The sequence below is a fragment of the Eschscholzia californica genome, unplaced genomic scaffold, assembly GCF_041429995.1.
Source record: "Eschscholzia californica isolate CP2 unplaced genomic scaffold, dmEscCali1.0.p SCAF_3, whole genome shotgun sequence".
In the NCBI taxonomy this organism is placed as follows: domain Eukaryota; kingdom Viridiplantae; phylum Streptophyta; class Magnoliopsida; order Ranunculales; family Papaveraceae; genus Eschscholzia; species Eschscholzia californica.
In genome coordinates this window covers 63534333-63553695 of record NW_028238420.1, presented here as the reverse complement: position 1 = coordinate 63553695, position 19363 = coordinate 63534333, and positions in this window count along the sequence as shown.

The window sequence follows — 19363 nt, the reverse complement described above, 5'->3', positions numbered from 1 at the left end:
GCAAATGATCGTAAACAAGCATATAACCCAATCTTTAGTTTACCCTTCATCTGTTGTATTTCTAGTATATGAATATGTTTCTAGTAAGGCATATTCCTTCCCCAATAATCTCAATTTTTGTAGTTCATTCTTGTATCTAAATAAACTTGTAATTAGTTTGAAAATTGAAGTTTTTCTTTTCTCAAGTTTTTTTTAGCTTCTTTCAATTAAGGTTTTTCTAGCCCCTTCCATTTTCGAACTAGTCTAGGATTATCAAATCGTCAAGTAGCTTCGTAGTTTCAGCATATATTAGATTATTGTCAATCTAAACTTAGTTCATGCCATGATAAACATGTGTAATGATAATTCATGAGTTCAAACAACAATAGGGAAACATTTATTGGTGGTAATGTAGATAGATTACCAATAAATGCAAATGTTGATTTAGTTGCTGAAAATCGTTATGGTTAGGAGGTGTAAAGTTGCAAATTTACCGACTCAAAGATTTGGTAAAAAAATGAACGAAGAGGTAAAACTAATTGGAGTCGGCTAGATGAGAGGGTCCATGCAAATACAGATAATATATAGTTGGGCTATCTAGTAGAACACTGAATTGGTTGTTAACCTGGAAAACAACGAGAAATCAAAACTATAATGATTGATTCGACATGGGTGTCGATGCAAACACATATTTTTCGATGTGATACTGGACTACGTAGTAAACAATACTCTCTTGATTTCTAATATGGAAGACCGATTATAATCTATTATTTATTGGTGGGTGGCTCGATATAAGATTTTATACACACACGAGTTTGTTGGTATAAATTTTGTTGGGGTCCCTCCTTATATAAAAAGGATTCCTAGTTAGAATAGGATTTCCCTTATTCCTTATTTAGGGAGGAATAGAAGTTTCTATTTCTAGCCTAAAAAGGAATCCTATTTCTAGTAGAATACCTCCTTATTTATCATTATAAATAGGGAATGAAAGGGAAGAAATTATTCATACTTTCAGGTTAGAGAGTATCATACTTTCAGGTCAGAAAGTATCCTCCCAGTTGGGAGTTCCCAGTTGGGAGAGTTACAAGAGAATCCTCTCAGATATATCTTCTCAGGTTAGAGAGAGAGATAAGAGAGATGAAACAACTTCCAGAACAAAGAGAAGTCAGAGAAAGAGAGATTTCTAAAGTGGTTCTTTCAAGAGAGATTGAAAGAGAAGAATATTGGTTTGAAGAAAAGAATATTAATCTTGTGAAGCAATTTAGTTTGTGGTTATCTTCTTCAGCCTTTAGTAATCTATGATTTGTTCAAATCCTAAGGAGTAGGAAATTTCTATTTCTTTGTTTCTTTGTTCAGTTTATCCACCATAGTTTTGGTGAAGAGTTGTTATTCAAGAGTGTTTCTACACATCTTGAAGAATTGGTTAATCCTCTATTAGTTTAAGGAAGAATTGTTATCTAAGAGTGTTTCCACACATCTTGAACAATTGGTAAATCCTCTATTAGTTTAAGGAAGAATTGTTATCCAAGAGTGTTTCCACACATCTTGAACAATTGGTTTATCCACCATACGTTTGGTGAAGAATTGTGTAACCCATTATTTAATTATAGTGGAAGATTTCTGGACTAGGTCTCGTGGTTTTTTACCTTCTATCTTGGAGGGGTTTTTTGCCACGTTAAATAATCTTGGTGTCTCTGCTTTTACATTCACATCGTTTATCTTCATATTCCTGAACAAGTCAATTAGGTTATTTTTCCTAACAAATTTATGTTACCTTGTAGACCACACATGACTTTTAATTTGAGAAGTAACCGACCAACTAGTGGTTGTCTTGACTCCTGCTCAAATGTGATGTACAATGAAAGACGGGTAACATTGTTATATTTGGCAACCAAGGTTGAGAGGCCCCTTAATTAGTTGAGAAGATAAAGTCGATGCAAATAGAGATGCCCAATGAAAATATTTATTGGACCTCAAATTTGGTATAACTTACTGAAAGGCAATGGCGGACCCAGAAACTTTTGGTTATGGGGGAACATTTTAGTTATAATAAATGGTGAAAAAGAAAATATCACGATGATGGTTGGTTGTCAAATTACGTTATCAACCTTTGCCAAGATTACATAAATTATTGAGTTATAGGTAACTTGTACAAAATTTATGTGGTGTTCAAATTAGTAACCCTCATATGTTGTGAGGACATTCTCAACGAAGTGCATGGGAATAACATGTGAATTATTTTAATATTAATAATCTCAATATAGATAATTAGTGATACTATTTAAATTACATAAAAAAATTATGTATAAAAAGTTGAGTCTTTTTATCTAAAACAGAATACTCGTAATTTATGTTAGTTAAAGAAGTAAGGGAGCGATAAGAGTTAGGGATAGTTCAACAAAAAAAAAAAGATAAGAGTTAGGGATAAAAGATGCATTAAGAAAGTCAAAGACAAAAATAGGACATAAAAGTATATCGAGACAAATAACTCACAAAATGGAATGTTGATTAAAAAAGTATAAGTCAAAACAATTAAGGGCAAAAAATTAAAGCGGAGTACTTAAAAAGATAAAATAAAGTAAAATTGACAGGCTAGGGGTTTCGAACCAGTGTCAACCAAGTCTAGTATACCACCATTCAACCAAGTGGCCAAGCTCTATTTTGTCTTAAATGCATGGATCTCCTCAACCTTGTAACGGGTTGAATATGGTGTTTTCTGTAAAAAAAAAAGTATTGATATCATTTGACCATGTTATTGTCTATCTTATGTTTGAATCTTTATTTTGTTGTTGCATTTCGCAACCTTAAGAATTTGATCTTGACCTGTCAAATCGGAGTGTTTCATTTGTAATTTTCTTTCGTTGTCTGAAATTCTTTTCCTAGATTCTTATTTGTTTTATTTGGTTTCCTTTGAATTGATGTAATAAGCTCCTTCAACGGTTGAGATTTGATATTCCAATTATTAGTTTTGATTTATGCTTTCTTATGAACTTCATGATTTATATATTTTTTTTTTTTGTTGAGGAACTTCATGATTTATATGGTTGTCATATCTTTAGTTTTCATGTTTATTTTATGAAGTAAAGTTTTCATATTTATTATATAATGATTCCGTGACATAGTACCTTACATATTAGTTTTCATGCCGAACAAGATGGAAAATGGAGAATAAGGGTGTTATAAAAGTTGTCTTTAGACATAAATTTAGTACAAAAAGCAAACCTGTAACGTGATTTTAGTCCAAAAGTACATTACCCCACATTCCATTTTTCACTTATCATCAGTTTTAACCTTGTGCATATAAACATAAACAACGTTATTTTTCCTAATCTTTTTGCAGTTATTCTAAGTAGTTTTAACCGTTTTATAACCTCATTGTTTGACCGTTTTCTGGTTGTTTTGTAAACAAAAATGCATGGAGGAAGTAAAAGGCTAAGATACACCGCCACAAAACAATAAAGAGAGTTATTCAAGAAAAACAATAAAGAGGGTATTTTTGCACTTTTAGACTAAATTTCATTTTTCAAAAACTATGGATTAACCTCTCAATATTTCCTCCTCTTTGGACTAAATCTCCATGGCCTCTAAAACTAATCAGGTAAGTAAATTTGTGAAAGGATTAGGATGAGTACTAGTTTCGCAAAGGGCTACTCGCAACTTTTTTTCGTGAAAGTGTCATGGACTAACGATAACTAATTAGGTAATTGATGTCTCTGTATATTTTTTGGAGAAAGACGTATGAAGATATTTTTGAAAGAAGGCAAATTTAGTTATTTGTTATTGCCGCATTAGTAATCTATGAAGTTTGAAAGTTGTGCCAGAAGAAAATCTTTCTACATTTGATATCCAAACGACAAACGCCCAAAGATATTAGATTGTGAGGGGAAAACTTAGTGAAATAGTGTTAAATGATTGCTTCTCTCACCCCTTGTCTATCTAAGTTGGACAAATTCCGTAATTTTAGACGATTGATATTTTCTTCTAAACTAAGTAAATATATTTTGTAAACATGCGCGACAGGAATAGTCCCACATAGGTCGCAGAGGGTCACGAAGAGGAAACTCCATATTTTAAAGAAGACCCTCAAGATTAAGAGAAATGTATCAAAGCCTACAAAAATGTGGGTACGTAGAAAGTTTGTACGCAAGAGTACTTGTATACAATGTTTTCATCATCGATTGGATTTACTTTCTATATATCAACTGAAAGAAGACGCAAATCTTCCTTTGAAGCTTCTTAAATCTTGTGTGTCATTGTGAGTAAATTTTATTTATTTACTTATTTGTTTGTAATTTTGTGTATTTCGTATGAGTGATTAAAAATTTATTTTATTTTATATTTTTCATTTCTTTTAAGATTTAAAGTTCCTTTATGTTGGGTTTGAAAGATAAATATCTCTTAGTTGTTGGGAAGATGTCACCAGGCACTAGGTGATAGACGGATAGGTTGGCAAACCCCTTGACCTTACTTTTGATGTGTTTGTCATTCTAGGAGTCAATATGGTGTTATCAGAACCAATGGGTACAAAATGGAACTCGTGGTTGCAATTGAAGGGTTTGGTCCCAAACCTCAACCGGGTTTTTTTATATTGAAAATACGGTATGTAAATTTTATCTTTACACGCGAAGTAATAACACAAATTTAAAATAATTTACGAATATATATTATATTAAGTGCTTGGCGAATCTAAACTCAATGAATAATGTTTCTCTAGATTAACCTAACATTATTTCAAATAAAACTTCTCTGATTTGTTTTCAAAATCGGAATTTCAGTTTCATCTTCTTTCACAAACCAAAATTAACATTTGGAGAGGTAAATCTATTTCAGAAACAGAGAGGGATAGCGACAAAGATTACTTACACAAATTTGCATAATAAAAGGCCCTGCGAAAAAGAGAGATTAAAGAAAGGGAGAGAGAAAAGATAGAAACAAAAAAAATATAAAGATCTTTTACTTTGTATTTATACATAATTATAGTTTTTTTTTTGTTGAAGCATAATTATAGTTAATTACAACATATTAAAAAAATTGTGAGGATACTTTTAGGTATAATAAACAATTTTAGAATATTCAAGAGTACAATTTGTATTGATATTTTCAACCAAAGCGACTACCCTTAACTTGTGAACCGCGTTAGCTGCAGTCCACAACTGATCTGACAAGAGAATGAATCATTTGTGTCTTGAAAAGAATCACTACAGTTTACTTACTTAAAGAAATTAGGAAAGAGAGAGCATAGTAATCTTAGAAAAAAATAATGAGTATATATATATATGAAACAAAGAAAAAAAACATAAGAATAATATGGAGAACAAATAGTTCGAGCAAAATTAGAATGTTCTTAGTAAATTGGGTGGAAATCAAGTTTACAAATAAAAAAGGCTACAAGACGAGCTCATTTGAAAATTTGGGCCAAACAGAAAAAATACGAGACCAGAATTATAAGTAATTAAAGCGTAAGTCCTTAACAAAAAAAAAAAAAAAAAGGTAATTAAAGCGTAAGGGACACAACATTATGGGATCTAAAAAAATTTGTAAATTTGGCCTCCACCAAGCCAGCACTTATTAATTTGAAAGACAGACGTGCTAGGTGGGCTAACGAATTCCTTAACTACTGACCTTTGTAACATAGGCAGATTTAGGGGGAGCGGTCGATCCCCTGACTCCCCCTTTAAAGTAAATGTTTGTTTTCGATATCAATTAGCTGAGTAGAAGTAATGGGCATACAGTATACTTACTAGTAAGATAATTAATTTTCCTTTTTAAATCTTCATTTTCTAATCAGGTTATTGTGAAGCGAGTTGACCTATATGGGAAGTTAGACGACCATTATGGTTGTGTAAATACAGTTCATTTGAACTCAATTGGGGATTTCCCAGCTTGTATCTGGCTCTGATGACATCGATGTTATCGGTTGGGATTGGGCTACTAAGAGCAAGAGATTTCCATACCCTTCTGGCCTACCAATAAATACTATTGTTATTTGCTGAAACATGAGTGTTCCTAGTCCTAGAGTACTTTGACACTATTTAACGATGATTCATCATCGACGGAGGAGGAAGAAAGACTAGTGGTTGTTGTTGCTGGATGGGGATTCATCATCCAATATAAGAGTAAAACGATCGGAAATCACAGGTAGTAAGTCAGAAAACGAGCTAGGTTTTGTTTTTCGTGCTCCAACACTTGGACTAGTAGTATTAGATAATGTGGGTAGACATTGTATAGGCAGAACAGAAAAATAATAGTAGTTGGAGTCTTTCGTTTCTAGTTTGCTTATCTCAGAGTTCTCCAAAAAGAAGATGCAAATAGGTGTCTCTCGACGACCATATCAATCATCAGTTCTATTGTGTAAATGATATGCACAATATAGGTCTAGGTTAATCGTACTTACTGGATAGCCTAAATATCAAGCTAGATATTTTTTAGTCGGCAAAGTTGGATTTTCGAAAACCAGCTTCTTGTGGGAAATTCTAATTTTACCAAATGAAAATATCCCAACTCGAGTTTTAGGTTATGCAATAAATATGAGTTAATGACCTAAACCTAATTAAATTGCAAATTAGAATTGATGAATAATATGTGCTTCAAGAGACTTTATGTTATCTTCTTGTATGAGAATTAGGAGTTTATCAAATAGAGGAACAACTGATTTAGGCTTGTGCTATTTTTCGTGCTGTGTTAAAAAAAAATTATTTAGTGTCGTGCGTTTTTAGAGTTATAGTACAAATGATTTTTTTTTGCATGTATTAAATTATTGTATGTGTATTGATCCCGTGATAATTTTTCTTTAATGTAAAGAATACCGAGATAACTTAAATTATATCTATGAAGGTCTTTTATCTACTTAATGTTCCCAAGTGTGGATCACCCTATTATGATTAGTTTTTTTGGGTGGAAGAATATTTTTTTTTATATACTATACTATCTAGCAGATTTTGTAGGGAACTTCACTTTGCTTGTGTGGCTAAATGAATAACTCTCAACCGGAGGGACTAACTTTCAACCAAAAAAAATAACTCAAAGTTAGGAAGAAATTTAGTAATAACATTTGAAGTTTGTACTTATTAATGATTTTGTTTTTGGTTTTCGTATTTTACTTAGGATTAAATTAGTCATTGTCAAATTAGATTGAAAGTTATTTGGTTCTTTTAGCACTTATTTATTTCATGAAGTCGGGTTGTTGATCGGAAGTCAGACAATCACTCGTACCTGTTTTATGGCCACCCAATACATTGTTGGACTTAACATGCGACAAGAAACAATATGCACATGATCGTAAGATCCCTGAAACACTGGGGTGGTACAAGCCAAAGAATCTCCTACGGTCAAGTAAGTAAGATTGTATGATAAAGAAAATACTAACGAAAGATAAATAAACAAATATATTTTGATAAAGAGAGAAATAAAGAGGATTAAGTCTTTAAAGCAGTAAAATAGATTACCAAAGGATTACATCTTGAGGATCTAATATGAATGACAGACTATAATCTATTATTTATTGGTGGTTGGCTCGACATAAGAGTTTATGCATACACAGAATTATTAGTATAAACTAATATTACCTTGTGGATAACACATTTGATTTTTAGTTTGAGAAGTAGTCTACCAACTAGAGGTTGTCGTGCCTCATGATTTTATTTGACGACTAAGGTTGAGAGGGTCACTTGATTGAGAAGATAAAGGCGGTGCAAACATGGATGTCAAATGAGACTATCTAGTCGACCTCAAATTTGATGTAACCTACTGAAAGAATATCGAAATGCACGAATCTCCTCAACCGTGTAACGAGTTAGATAGAGTGTTTTTGTAAGAAATTTTATATCATATGACTATACTATTTTTTTTGAATATTTATTTGAGTTAATTCCTATATGGCCCCCTACTTTGTGACCAGCTTCCTTTATGGCCCCCTTTTTTTCGTAAATTCAAATATAGCCCCCTATTTTCATGGAAATGTCCTAACTACCCTTCCTTTAAATCTTTTTTCAAAATAAAATAAAAAAAACAAACATAATTCCACCTCACTTCCCTCTCCACCACTTATCTCTCTCCACCTCACCTCTCTTCCCAAATCATCTTTCTCTCTCTCCAACTCACCTTTTTCTCTCTCCACCTCACCTCTCTCTCTCTCCACCTCACAATTTTCCGGCCGGCGACCTTCATCGGAGAAGATAGAGTGAGGTGGAGAGAGAGAGAGAGAGGTGAGGTGGAGAGAGAGAGAGGTGAGTTGGAGAGAGAGATAGGTGAGTTGGAGAGAGAGAAAGATGATTTGGGAAGAGAGGTGAGGTGGAGAGAGATAAGTGGTGGAGAGGGAAGTGAGGTGGAATTATGTTTGTTTTTTTTATTTTATTTTGAAAAAAGATTTAAAGGAAGGGTAGTTAGGACATTTCCATGAAAATAGGGGGCCATATTTGAATCTACGAAAAAAAGGGGGCCATAAAGCAAGCTGGTCACAAAGTAGGGGGCCATATAGGAATTAACTCTATTTATTTTGTTGTTCACTACTTTTGCAACCTTGGGAAATTGAAAATCTACTTGCTAAGTTCTGATCCATCTTTTTATCTTTTACCTAAGAAAAACCAGGCGTGCCTCCTGTTTGATGTTAGCCTGTCAGCTCACAGTTTTTGGTCGTTGTTTCAAAATTGGGTTATTTTCCAAATAACCCCTTAGTTTATGACCAACTTCTGTCTAAGCCCCTAGTTTATCGAAAATATTTAAGTAGCCCCCTTTTTGCTGTTACTGTCCATTAACTGTTGATTTTTTTTACGTTCCAAAACTGTCATCTTTTCGTTCCGTAGTCAACCCTCTTTATCTCTCTCTAAAAAGTCTCTTTCTGTCTCTCCAATTCTCTCTCATGAAACTAATTGGTCTTGCTTCTGCTAAAAAAGAAATGAATCCTCTTTAGTGTTGGATCTAATGATGTTAAGAATGTTGATGGTTTTCTTAGATCGCTTCTTTCTCTATCTCTCTCTATAGATCTAGATCTCAATATTTGTCGAAATTTTAGGTCCATTTGATTCATGATGATGAAAATAAATTAGTGTTTGAATTCTTTCAAATCTAACTTTAATGATAAAATAGCTGATAATGAAATAGATGATGATGAAATATATGATGGAATAGTTGATGAAATAGTGGATGATGAAATTGTTTGATGTTTGATGATGACTTGTCAACTGTTTGATTCTTTTAAATCTGATGAAAGATGAAACTATTTAATTCTTTCCAATTCTTTTTGTTATATTGTAGTCTATAAAATATATATGTTATTCATCTTTAGAGAAAGAAAATCTAGGGAAAGAGGAAGAGATGATGGGCGAGATAGACTTCAGAGAGAGAAAGGCTTTTTAGAGAGAGACAAAGAGATTTGACTACAAAATTAAAAGAGGGCATTTTTAGAAAGTAAAATAAAATTAACAATTTAATGGACTCTAACAGTAAAAAAAAAAAAAAAAAAAAAGGGTCGTCTGAGTATTTTCAATAAACTAGGGGATTAGGTGGGAAGTTGGTCATAAACTAACGGGCTATCAGGTTAATAAGGTTACTTCAAATTTTGAGATTTAATCTCTTCCTTAAGACAATCATGTCCCTGCAATGGTGCTAACGGTCTACGAACATTTGTCTCCCAAGATACAACAATCACGTCGTATAGAAAGAAGCACTACCATTCTATACACTCCAACGAACTATCGAGTTACTATGCTCTCAAACACAACTCTAGACGGCTCAACTTTTGCCTTAGAAATTTCAACTAAATGTTGTCCAAAAAAAAAAAATCTTGTCTAAATGAGGAATCAAATTGTGTATTTATAGAGTTAGTGGTGACTCTACAAATTCATAAGATGCCTCTCCATTGGGTTGTGACTACCCATAACTCATGTCTTTTCACAAATAACCATTGCATATAATTTCACCCAAATAAAAAATTATTTATTAAATAAACAATTTTCCAACAACCCCCTACATGAGTGAAATTACCAAGAAAAGACAGACGACCTACAAACAGCTGACAGACAGACAAACATACATACATATGAGAGCATAACATGAGGTACCTGCATCGGGAAAGATAACTTTTGGCTTTGAATCTTCCGTAGTGAATAGATACCAGGTTTACAAGGACCTTAGTGAGCTATGTCTTGAACTGGGTCCTATGAACTGTAAACCGACGCAGTAGCCATCACACATGGCACTCCTTATAACTTTCCAGTCTCGGTTGTGTTCATTTCAGCCTTGAACATTCTCGGGTTTCATGAGCGCTTTAGAAAAGTCGGCCATTACGACCTTCTCACGGAACCGAACCAGTCACACTCATATAAGATGATCTCCTATTGAAGGTATCCTGTTATACCCCACTTAGAAAAAAGAATTCTAAACCATAAGAATCATTAAAAGATAACCTTATCCTCTCTTATTACAGGCAACAGTGATTCATCCTAGGAATGGGTAAGAGAATATTTTCTCGCAATGTTACTAGCGAGTCAGTATATACTTTCAGTTTTCCATTGAACCTAGATCTTGGGATCTCCAGTCAACTAGGTTGTGTTTCCGTTATGACTTTACTCATTTACTTAGGCAATAGTTCATTCCCCTTGATGATAATTGCTCGCGATTGACACACCTTTTTCAATTGGATCCTGATAGGTTGTCGTTCAACTTTATATGCATGCATAGTTGATTCAGTTTATCAAACTGTATAAAGCAATCATTTAATGATAATATTATGTAGATGCATATACCATGACTTACTATTTTATGGTACTATTTTGTCGATGCGTATACCATGACTTACCATATTCTATTTTCGGATATCCTCCAAGAAATTCATTTTTCTTATGTTATCTATTTCAGTTAAAATACAGACTTGTTATGTGGATTTCGACAACTGATTGGACATTTATTTAGTTTTATAAAACTAACACGTTGCTGTACTATTGTCTGTAGTCAACAACCAAACAAGATATATATCTTGCATACCATTCTCGAATTACTCAAAATCGACTCTCATTCCAACACACAAATTCTCAACATTCATGGGAAAACAACCATGATCATAGATCCACAATTCCCCCACATTTCATGACTAAAACTCAGTCGTCATGAAACCAAACTTAGAAAACTAAAATTGAGTTTGTCCAACTAGAAAATGATGCTGAAAGATAATGATATTATAATTGAAGTTTTATTTTTTCTGTACAAGAGAAATAATTCAGTGTTTTCTTATCACTTCGAGTTTTTTCCAGTAATTTAGGCTAATTAAAACACCCTTCTTTTGTAAACCCCCCCCCCCCCCCCCCCCCCCCCCCCCCCCCACTCCACCCCCCACATAGATTATTTACAAAATAGTTTACTGCTCAGGTACTGTCCCTAGTTACTCTTCACTTTTATGGTGAAATTAGGATAGATATTTAGCCTCTGTACTTCCTCCACTATTTGGATTTTAAAAGGGATTATATTCATTTTTGTTGTCACTGGAAGATTTCATGTTTCTCTTCTTATGGTTTCTCCGATGAAAGATAAAACCAGTTCATCTTGAAATGGGAAGTACGTGAAACACACCTCATTGTTTCTAATGACGAAATTGCATCTATATGTATGGTTTTACTAGATGTATGTGGATGCATCTAATAGCAAGCGAATGCATTTGTTACCAAGTGTTTTCTTTATCACTTCATATTCTTATTCTCCTCCATGAGAATTTTGGGCAGAGACATAAATGTCCTTATACAACACCCACAATGTTATTTTTCTTGATCCACCATTTCTATGAGAGAAACCTTACCATACACGACGTATCTTACCTTCATAAGACCCCCACAATTTGAAATAATGAGTCCATCACTTACTTAGTTTGATTTTGCGATCAACCAAAGAATACGTCGTACTTTTGGAGTTTAAATTCGGTATCTTAATTAATTGAAATAATCAAGATATTTCAACCTTGTTATATTCAAATGCCTTATTACGTGTGAACCAAGTTAAGCGCCTATTAAGTGTATTGAACCTACGGGTGGGAAAACGGTCCGGGAACTAGAGACAAGACTCGATCCGCCCGGACCGTTTACACCCGTAGACCGATTGGAACCCGATCCGGGCATACCCGACCTGATGAACCGGGTGTTAGTGGGCGGGACTCGGACATGGGCTCAAATCTGAGTCCCGGCCCGAAAAGTCCGTCCGCTACCCGTCCGTGACGATCCGCCCGCTACCCGTCCGTGACGATCCGCCCGCTACCCGTCCGTGACGATCCGCCCGCTACCCAATGTAATAAGCCCGCCCGATACCCGATCCAATAGCTCTGCCCATTCGCACGCTAGAAAATCCGCGTACCATCTTTAGATCCAACGGTTGAGGTAGGGGGTCTCTTCAAAATACGACTCAGCCGTTGGATTAAAGAGGGGCGCCCCTTCGAATCTATAAAAAGGGAAGGTCAAACAGACTAAACTCTAACCCTAATCTCTGTCTCTCTCTCTCTAACCTCCTGCCTCCATTACTATTATCCTATCTTAGTAGTTACTGTCTCTTGGACTTGGTGATCAAATCTCTGTAGAAACTACAACTCTCTCAACTCTCGCTACCTGATTTCTCGGTCTCTGTGGCTTAACAAGGGTTAGTAAAAGCTTGTTTCGCCCTGATTCTTCAATTTTTTTCTCCGATCTACTTCTACATGTGGCTTAAGAGATAAGAAGATAAGATGATGATCGGTATACGCTGATGATCTACAGATCAAATGACGTGGTTAAGCCTTTGAACATCTTCTTAGACATTAGTTAACAATTTTTTTGATTTTTTTTTGTTGTTTGTTACTTGTTATTTTGTTAGGTTACTGGTATTGTTCCCTTGTTTTGTTTTTCTTTTATTTTTAATGGTAGAAAGTTGTAAACTCTCTGAAACAGATTTACTCTATCGAGCCATATATATTTTAGAGAGGCAATAAACTAATTTTACATGTAATTTTTTTTCTTGGGATGTTAGATGTTGTAACTCAAGTAATAGGTTAACATTTTTTTTTTTCCATTTTTATGATCTAAACTCTCTGAAAAAGATCTACTCTATTGAGTCAGATTTTTTTGATCAAACAAATCTAACCGTTGATATGTTTGATCAAACAGATCTTTGATCTTTTTCAGAAAGGCAATAGAAAAATCATGTAATATTTTTTTGTGATGATAATGTTACTTTTTCCCAACACTCTATTTTTTCTTTTTGGAGATGAAAGTTGGATGAAGGTTTGAAAACTTTGGACTTAAAGATTTGGAAAAATGCAACCATATTTTTGTTAATTAATTCTTTGTTTTCTGTTTTATATTTATGTAATTTCTTAGTTTATCTTTTTTGTAAATTTTGTTTTGTAAAGTTATTAGTATTATAGATAAAATTAAGTTTATTATTTTTATTATTTTTTACTTTTTTTAATAAAATTACCTGAATCCGTCTGGCCCGAGTCCGATGAAGCCCGCTCGGGCAGGCGAGCTCGGACAGGCTACGGGCCCTGAATTGGTTGAATCTGTCAGACCTGATCCGCCCGAGAACTAGTAGCGGGCTACGCATTGTAGTGTCCGATCCGCTCGAGTCCAACTCTATTATGCCCGAGCCCGACCGAACCCGCCCGATTCCCACCCCTAACTGAACCACAACGAAAAGACTTTTCCACAACAGAAAATGATTTTCATTATTTGCCTTCATTCCATTTGGTATAGTCATGATAATGTTATACATAACATATATCTCATAGTTGTCATGATAATCATAATTTACGGAAAATTGTTAACAATAAACAAACCAGAGATCATATAGTTAGTTGGTTGCTTCCATGTTACATTTCCTTCAACTCAACTATTTTGTTTTAGTCAGTAATGTTGGAATCGACACTACAGTAAGAGCGTTTTTTGCCTTTTTGATAAGGTTCCCATTGTCGAAACAACTCAAATAATGTACCGCTGCGTTCGTCTCTTTGAGGGTTTGAATTTCAAACTTTGGTTTGCTCAAAACCGATTTCGTATGAATAAAATATTAATTATCGAAGTTTGAGTTTAAATATGGAAAGATGTGAAATATTTAAGGAAAGTCCCATATTGGGTAAGTTAAAGTAATATGAAGGGTTTATAATAAGCTGCTCTATCATGTTATAGTATGAATGAAATAAAGGTCCAACGTTTTGCGTGACTTGTACCGCGCGTGGGCGTGCGGGCGCTTTAGAGGCGCCCGCACACCCTTTGCACTTCTTTAGGAGCATAGAAGCCTTTGTTTTATTTTTACACCAAAGACAATCCGAGGGATAAGATTAAATCTAGATCTGACGGATCAGATTAAACCCGTGGATCAGTACCTCCTGTTTAATGTACCAACTGTTCGTTAACAGTCACCTCTCACCTTTAAATAAGCCATGAAATCAGACTTAAAACTTCACTTCGGATTAAGAGAGTTTAAGGCATTCAAGAGTTTTCAATACTTACCGACGTTCGAAAGATTTTCAGATCCAAGTATACAAAAAGGTAATCCGTTGTATACTGGGAGACAAATAGCCTATACTGTTGGTACATTAAACAAGACGAATTATTGTCTTAAGAAAAGAGATCCCTCGCCTCAGTTCTAATTAAACTATTTTCCGTTCTCTACCTCTTTTTCTTATTTTATTATTTAAAATACAATTCTTATTTGGAATTGTAAAAACAAAGTATAAATTATTTGTTTTACATAAAGAATTTTATAGTTCTCTATCTCTGAATTGGTTTTCAAAAGGAAATTATCGTTGTTTAAAATAGAACGATAAACCAGTATACAAGATATACAACAAGTAATATGGTGATTTTATTTCACAATAATAATGGACAATGTGTCACATTTTTTTCCCTACTATTTAAGGTTTCAAAATGACCATCATTTCTCATAATTCATATAAAGATATCGTCGTCATTTTAGTTTATTTAATTGGTATACAGACATGGCTAGGGGCATACAAAAGACCCTCTCTGGAGCCTCTCCATCTTCACCCATCTTCACCAATTGAACTACTAACTTCCTCCCTCGATTCTTCATTTCAATTGCTAACGACCAGAGAATCTTCATTGTCAAAAAACTGCCTTTCCTTCATAATCAGAAGCATAAGTTTCTCCTCAAGTTTCTGGTCAAATCTAGCAGATGGTTTTGATCTATCAAAACCATCTCCAGTGTCAATCTGAAGGTTCCTTTTCTCATTCCGAACAAAACTTAATTCAACTGAATCACGATTCTCAACCCTACCTGAAATTGCTCGAGAGGACCACTTATGTTCATTATTCCAAAATGATCTCCTATTATCAAGAACTCACATAACTGACCCAACATTATATCTTGCATAACTTTGTTCATCTTAAGTTCTACATTTTCTTCTGAAAATGTAATCGAACCTTCATAATTTCTGTACAAAGAAATATTTTCTAATGCACATGATTTTGTTACTGTAACAGTGAAATACTTACAATTGGTATATCTACTTGACCCACAGGCTATAAGACTGTAAGAGAATATCTCATTCTATAAGAGAGTGATAGTTGTTCGTGCCTTCTTGCAATATGGACACCAGGTAAACACATGATAATACAATTGTCATATGGTCTTATTGTACCAAACCAGTCCAACACGATCTTTGGTATATTCATGAAAATATTCTTCACTGAATTTGGGTTCAATATTTTTACCTTTCCTTCAATTCTTTTCCGTTCGTTTCATAGTATTGAAAAAAATGGTGTCCTCTCCCATCTCATGAAACGAGAGATCATGTTCTTGGCTAATGGTTTGAAATATCAATTCGTGATTACTTTTGATTTTCAAATCAGTATCCATTTGAAAAAGTTTTCTAATTTACCTTTTTTTTTCAATCAGGCTCTGGTTTGCTTTACCAACCGAGATGACCATAGGCGTTTCATTGGCTGCGGCTTTTCCCTATTAACATCTCATACTTTTCATTGGGCCTAAATACTAAAATCCCCATCCATACATTATGGGACTCTTCTGAATCAAACCTGACGAAACTATCAGAAATAATTCCTCCTTTAAGCGTGACCTAATGTTCTTTCCGATCAAGAGATCATGACATAACAAACCTCAATTGCTTGGACCTTCTTCCATCTCTGTGTAGAATTGTTTCTTGTCTAGAAAACTCAAACAAATTCCCTTTCTCTCTCATTAAAATCAAGAGAGAAGGAATGGTTCATCCAAGCCTTTTGACGGACATGAAAAGGGTATATAATGGCCTAAGGAACACTCCCATTGAAAAACTTGTAAGGATCTTTGGCTTCAATAGCTACAAATACCATATGAGACTAGCATCGTTGCTATTTTCAGTGACATTTTTTTTTGGAAGACGATACGTACGTCTTGGTATATGGCATTTGATACATCATAGATGTGATAATCTGGATAACTACCCACTCAAACACCCAATAAGACAATGGCCTGAAGCCCAACAACATTATTTATACCCTCGTATTCCCAATTCAAATAACCAAAGATTTTACCTTCTCTGGGATTCGAACCTGGGACCTCCAAGACTTTCTGGAGTTTATGTCAACACCTTGGAATTACTTGGGCTACCAATTGTTGACTTTAGTGACATTTTGAGAGAGAAAAAGTATTGAAGAAGAGTTTTTCAGTTTTTTTTTTCTGTAGTGGACAAATTTATTAACAATTTCCATTGTCCGAAAAAGGTATCCATGTTTCAAATAGAACATAAAAATCAAGTAAGAACACCAATATGTGAGCATGATAGTACACAAACTTTCTTAGAGTGATATTGGGTGTTTTGTTTTATCTCATAATTAAAATTAATTTCATGCAAGGACATTGGGTAACCTGCATAGGTCGCGATCATGCATAAAAGAACTAACATCACAACTTTTTATTTTTCATGGTAGTAGCCCATGGATGATAATAAGGGTAGTAGGACTAAGCACACCAAAATCAATTGGTATCGTGAACTATAAATATCCAGTACGCAAACTAGACCTAGTATGGCATCCCCAATAGTCAAGAATCGAATCCGAAATTATATGGTTGTCTTAAGATTGTTAGTTCCGGGTATACGGGTTTGATTCTTCACAGTCGAATAATATGACACTATTAGATTATATAATATAGAAACGAAAACTTATCTTGTTTGATCGAGGCGAGTGATCAGTCTCTCCTTAAGACAATCATGTCTCGCAGTGGTGCTAACGGTCTACGAACACTTGTCTCACAAGATACAATGATCGCGTCGTATAGAAAGAAGCACTACCATTCTATACGCTCCAACGAACTATCAAGTTGCTATGCTCTCGAACACGACTCTGGACGACTCAACTTTTGTCTTAAAAATTTCAACTAAATGTTGTCCAAGAAAAAATTTTGTCTAAAGGAGAAATCAAATTGTGTATTTATAGAGTTAGTGGTGACTCTACAAATCCACAAGATGCCTCTTCATTGGGTTGTGACTATCCATAACTCATGTCTTTTCACAAGTAACCATTGCATACAATTTCACTCAAATAAAAAATTATTTATTAAGTAAACAATTTTTCAACATTAAGAACGGAAAATAAATAACTAACAAAACAGAAATCAAAGTAATGATCTGAGAGAGGGAGAGAGATGATCAGAACCTCTTCGATTTCATTTGTTCTTTGGTCCTGGAAAGTTTTGATCATGAACTCCCTTCCTCTTCGATTTCTTTCCAAACAACAAGGGGATTAATGAGAAGGGATACGTTAGGATTCTGAGGTAAACTAGGAGGTGAGGAGACTGTAACACGAAGGTGATCAAGAAGAAGGGTTTGCGGGAAAAGTCAAAAGAAGAAAGGAGAGTGTTTAGTCTACCAGGGAGAGGAAGAAATGAAGAGGGAAGAAAAGGGAATAAATGGTCTTGACTACTCTTTTTCTTTTTTGAGAATTCGACTACGGTATAGGTTAGTCGTTACAAGCCATTGATAACATCATGAAGCTGTAATAAGCACGATAATCGCCTAATTGTAAACCAGGAATGAAAGAAGCCTAAAGCCCAACAACAAAGAGGCTTAAAGTCTGACAAATTATTACATTATTTATAGCCTAAATTACATGAGATAAATCTTGATGGCAAATTGCTTCCACCGAGATTCGATCCCACGACCTCGTAGACTTAAGAGGGGTGTCCAACCACTGTTGAGTATTTTTTAAACTGAAAATGGAGGGAAGTTGATGTTGGAAATGAAGGGATGCATCACTTTGTTTTGGCATCCACCGCCACACTTGGTGAATGGGTATGATAACCCATTATGGATGGATACATCCCACCTCTAAACTTAATATAAATTAAGTGCCTCCACCATTTGGAATATACAATTCAACGAAATTCTCTGACTTCCTCTTGCTCTCATTTTTTTAGTTTTTTGTGATTAATAGAGAAGATAATTTTGGGTTTTCATATTATCAAGTTATATCGAATTTCGGAGTCGAGTTTCTTGGCATTATTAGTTTATATCTCGGAGTGTTTTCGATCTTAGTCAAAGCCTACATACTTTGAACTAAGATAGTTGTTAAGACTTCATCGTATCCTGAAGGCATAATTCCTGACTCGTTGTGCACTCGTGGTTTATATCAGAAGGGGGCGAATTACTGTCTAAAAGAATCGATATTATCGAGCTTTGAAGTTTCGTGTATACCAAGTTACCAACATCATATTTCTGGTTTTCCATTTCAAATTGTTAGCAATATTTTTCCTACAATTTTTAGACAGTAAGTCTCACTTAGTTTGAAATGGAAGCATCAACAACATTGACTCAATCTCTTCGCGTGATGAATCAAGACTACACACGTCTTGAAAGTTTTAATGGAGAAAATTTTACAAGGTGGCAAGAAAAACTACGATTCTTTCTGACTTGAATCAAATTATTTTATACAATAGAAGGGTTTCTTGACAAAATTCCTGATGAGACTCTTGAAGACTCTACAGAATTAAGGGAAAAACGAAGGAAGCGAAAGCATGACGATTTTCTTTGTCGTGGTCATATTCTTAATGCTCTATCTACTTCTATCTACAATGCTCATCGTTCAATTGATTCTGCTAAAGCGTTATGGGAAGCACTGGATAGCAAATACCGCATTGAAGAGGCAAGTAATAAAAAAAATTTAATTGGTAATTTTATGAATTTTAAGATGGTTAACAATAAGTCTGTTATGCTTCAAGTTAATGAATTATTACTTATTGTTAGCAATCTTAAAAACGCTGGGATTTCTCTTATGGATGCTTTTATGGTGGGGGTTATCATTTCTAAACTACCCCCTTCTTGGAGCGACTATAAGAAAAAACTCAAGCATGACGAAGAAAATTATTCATTAGATTCTCTACAACGCCACCTTCATATCGAAGAAGATTCTCGTATTCG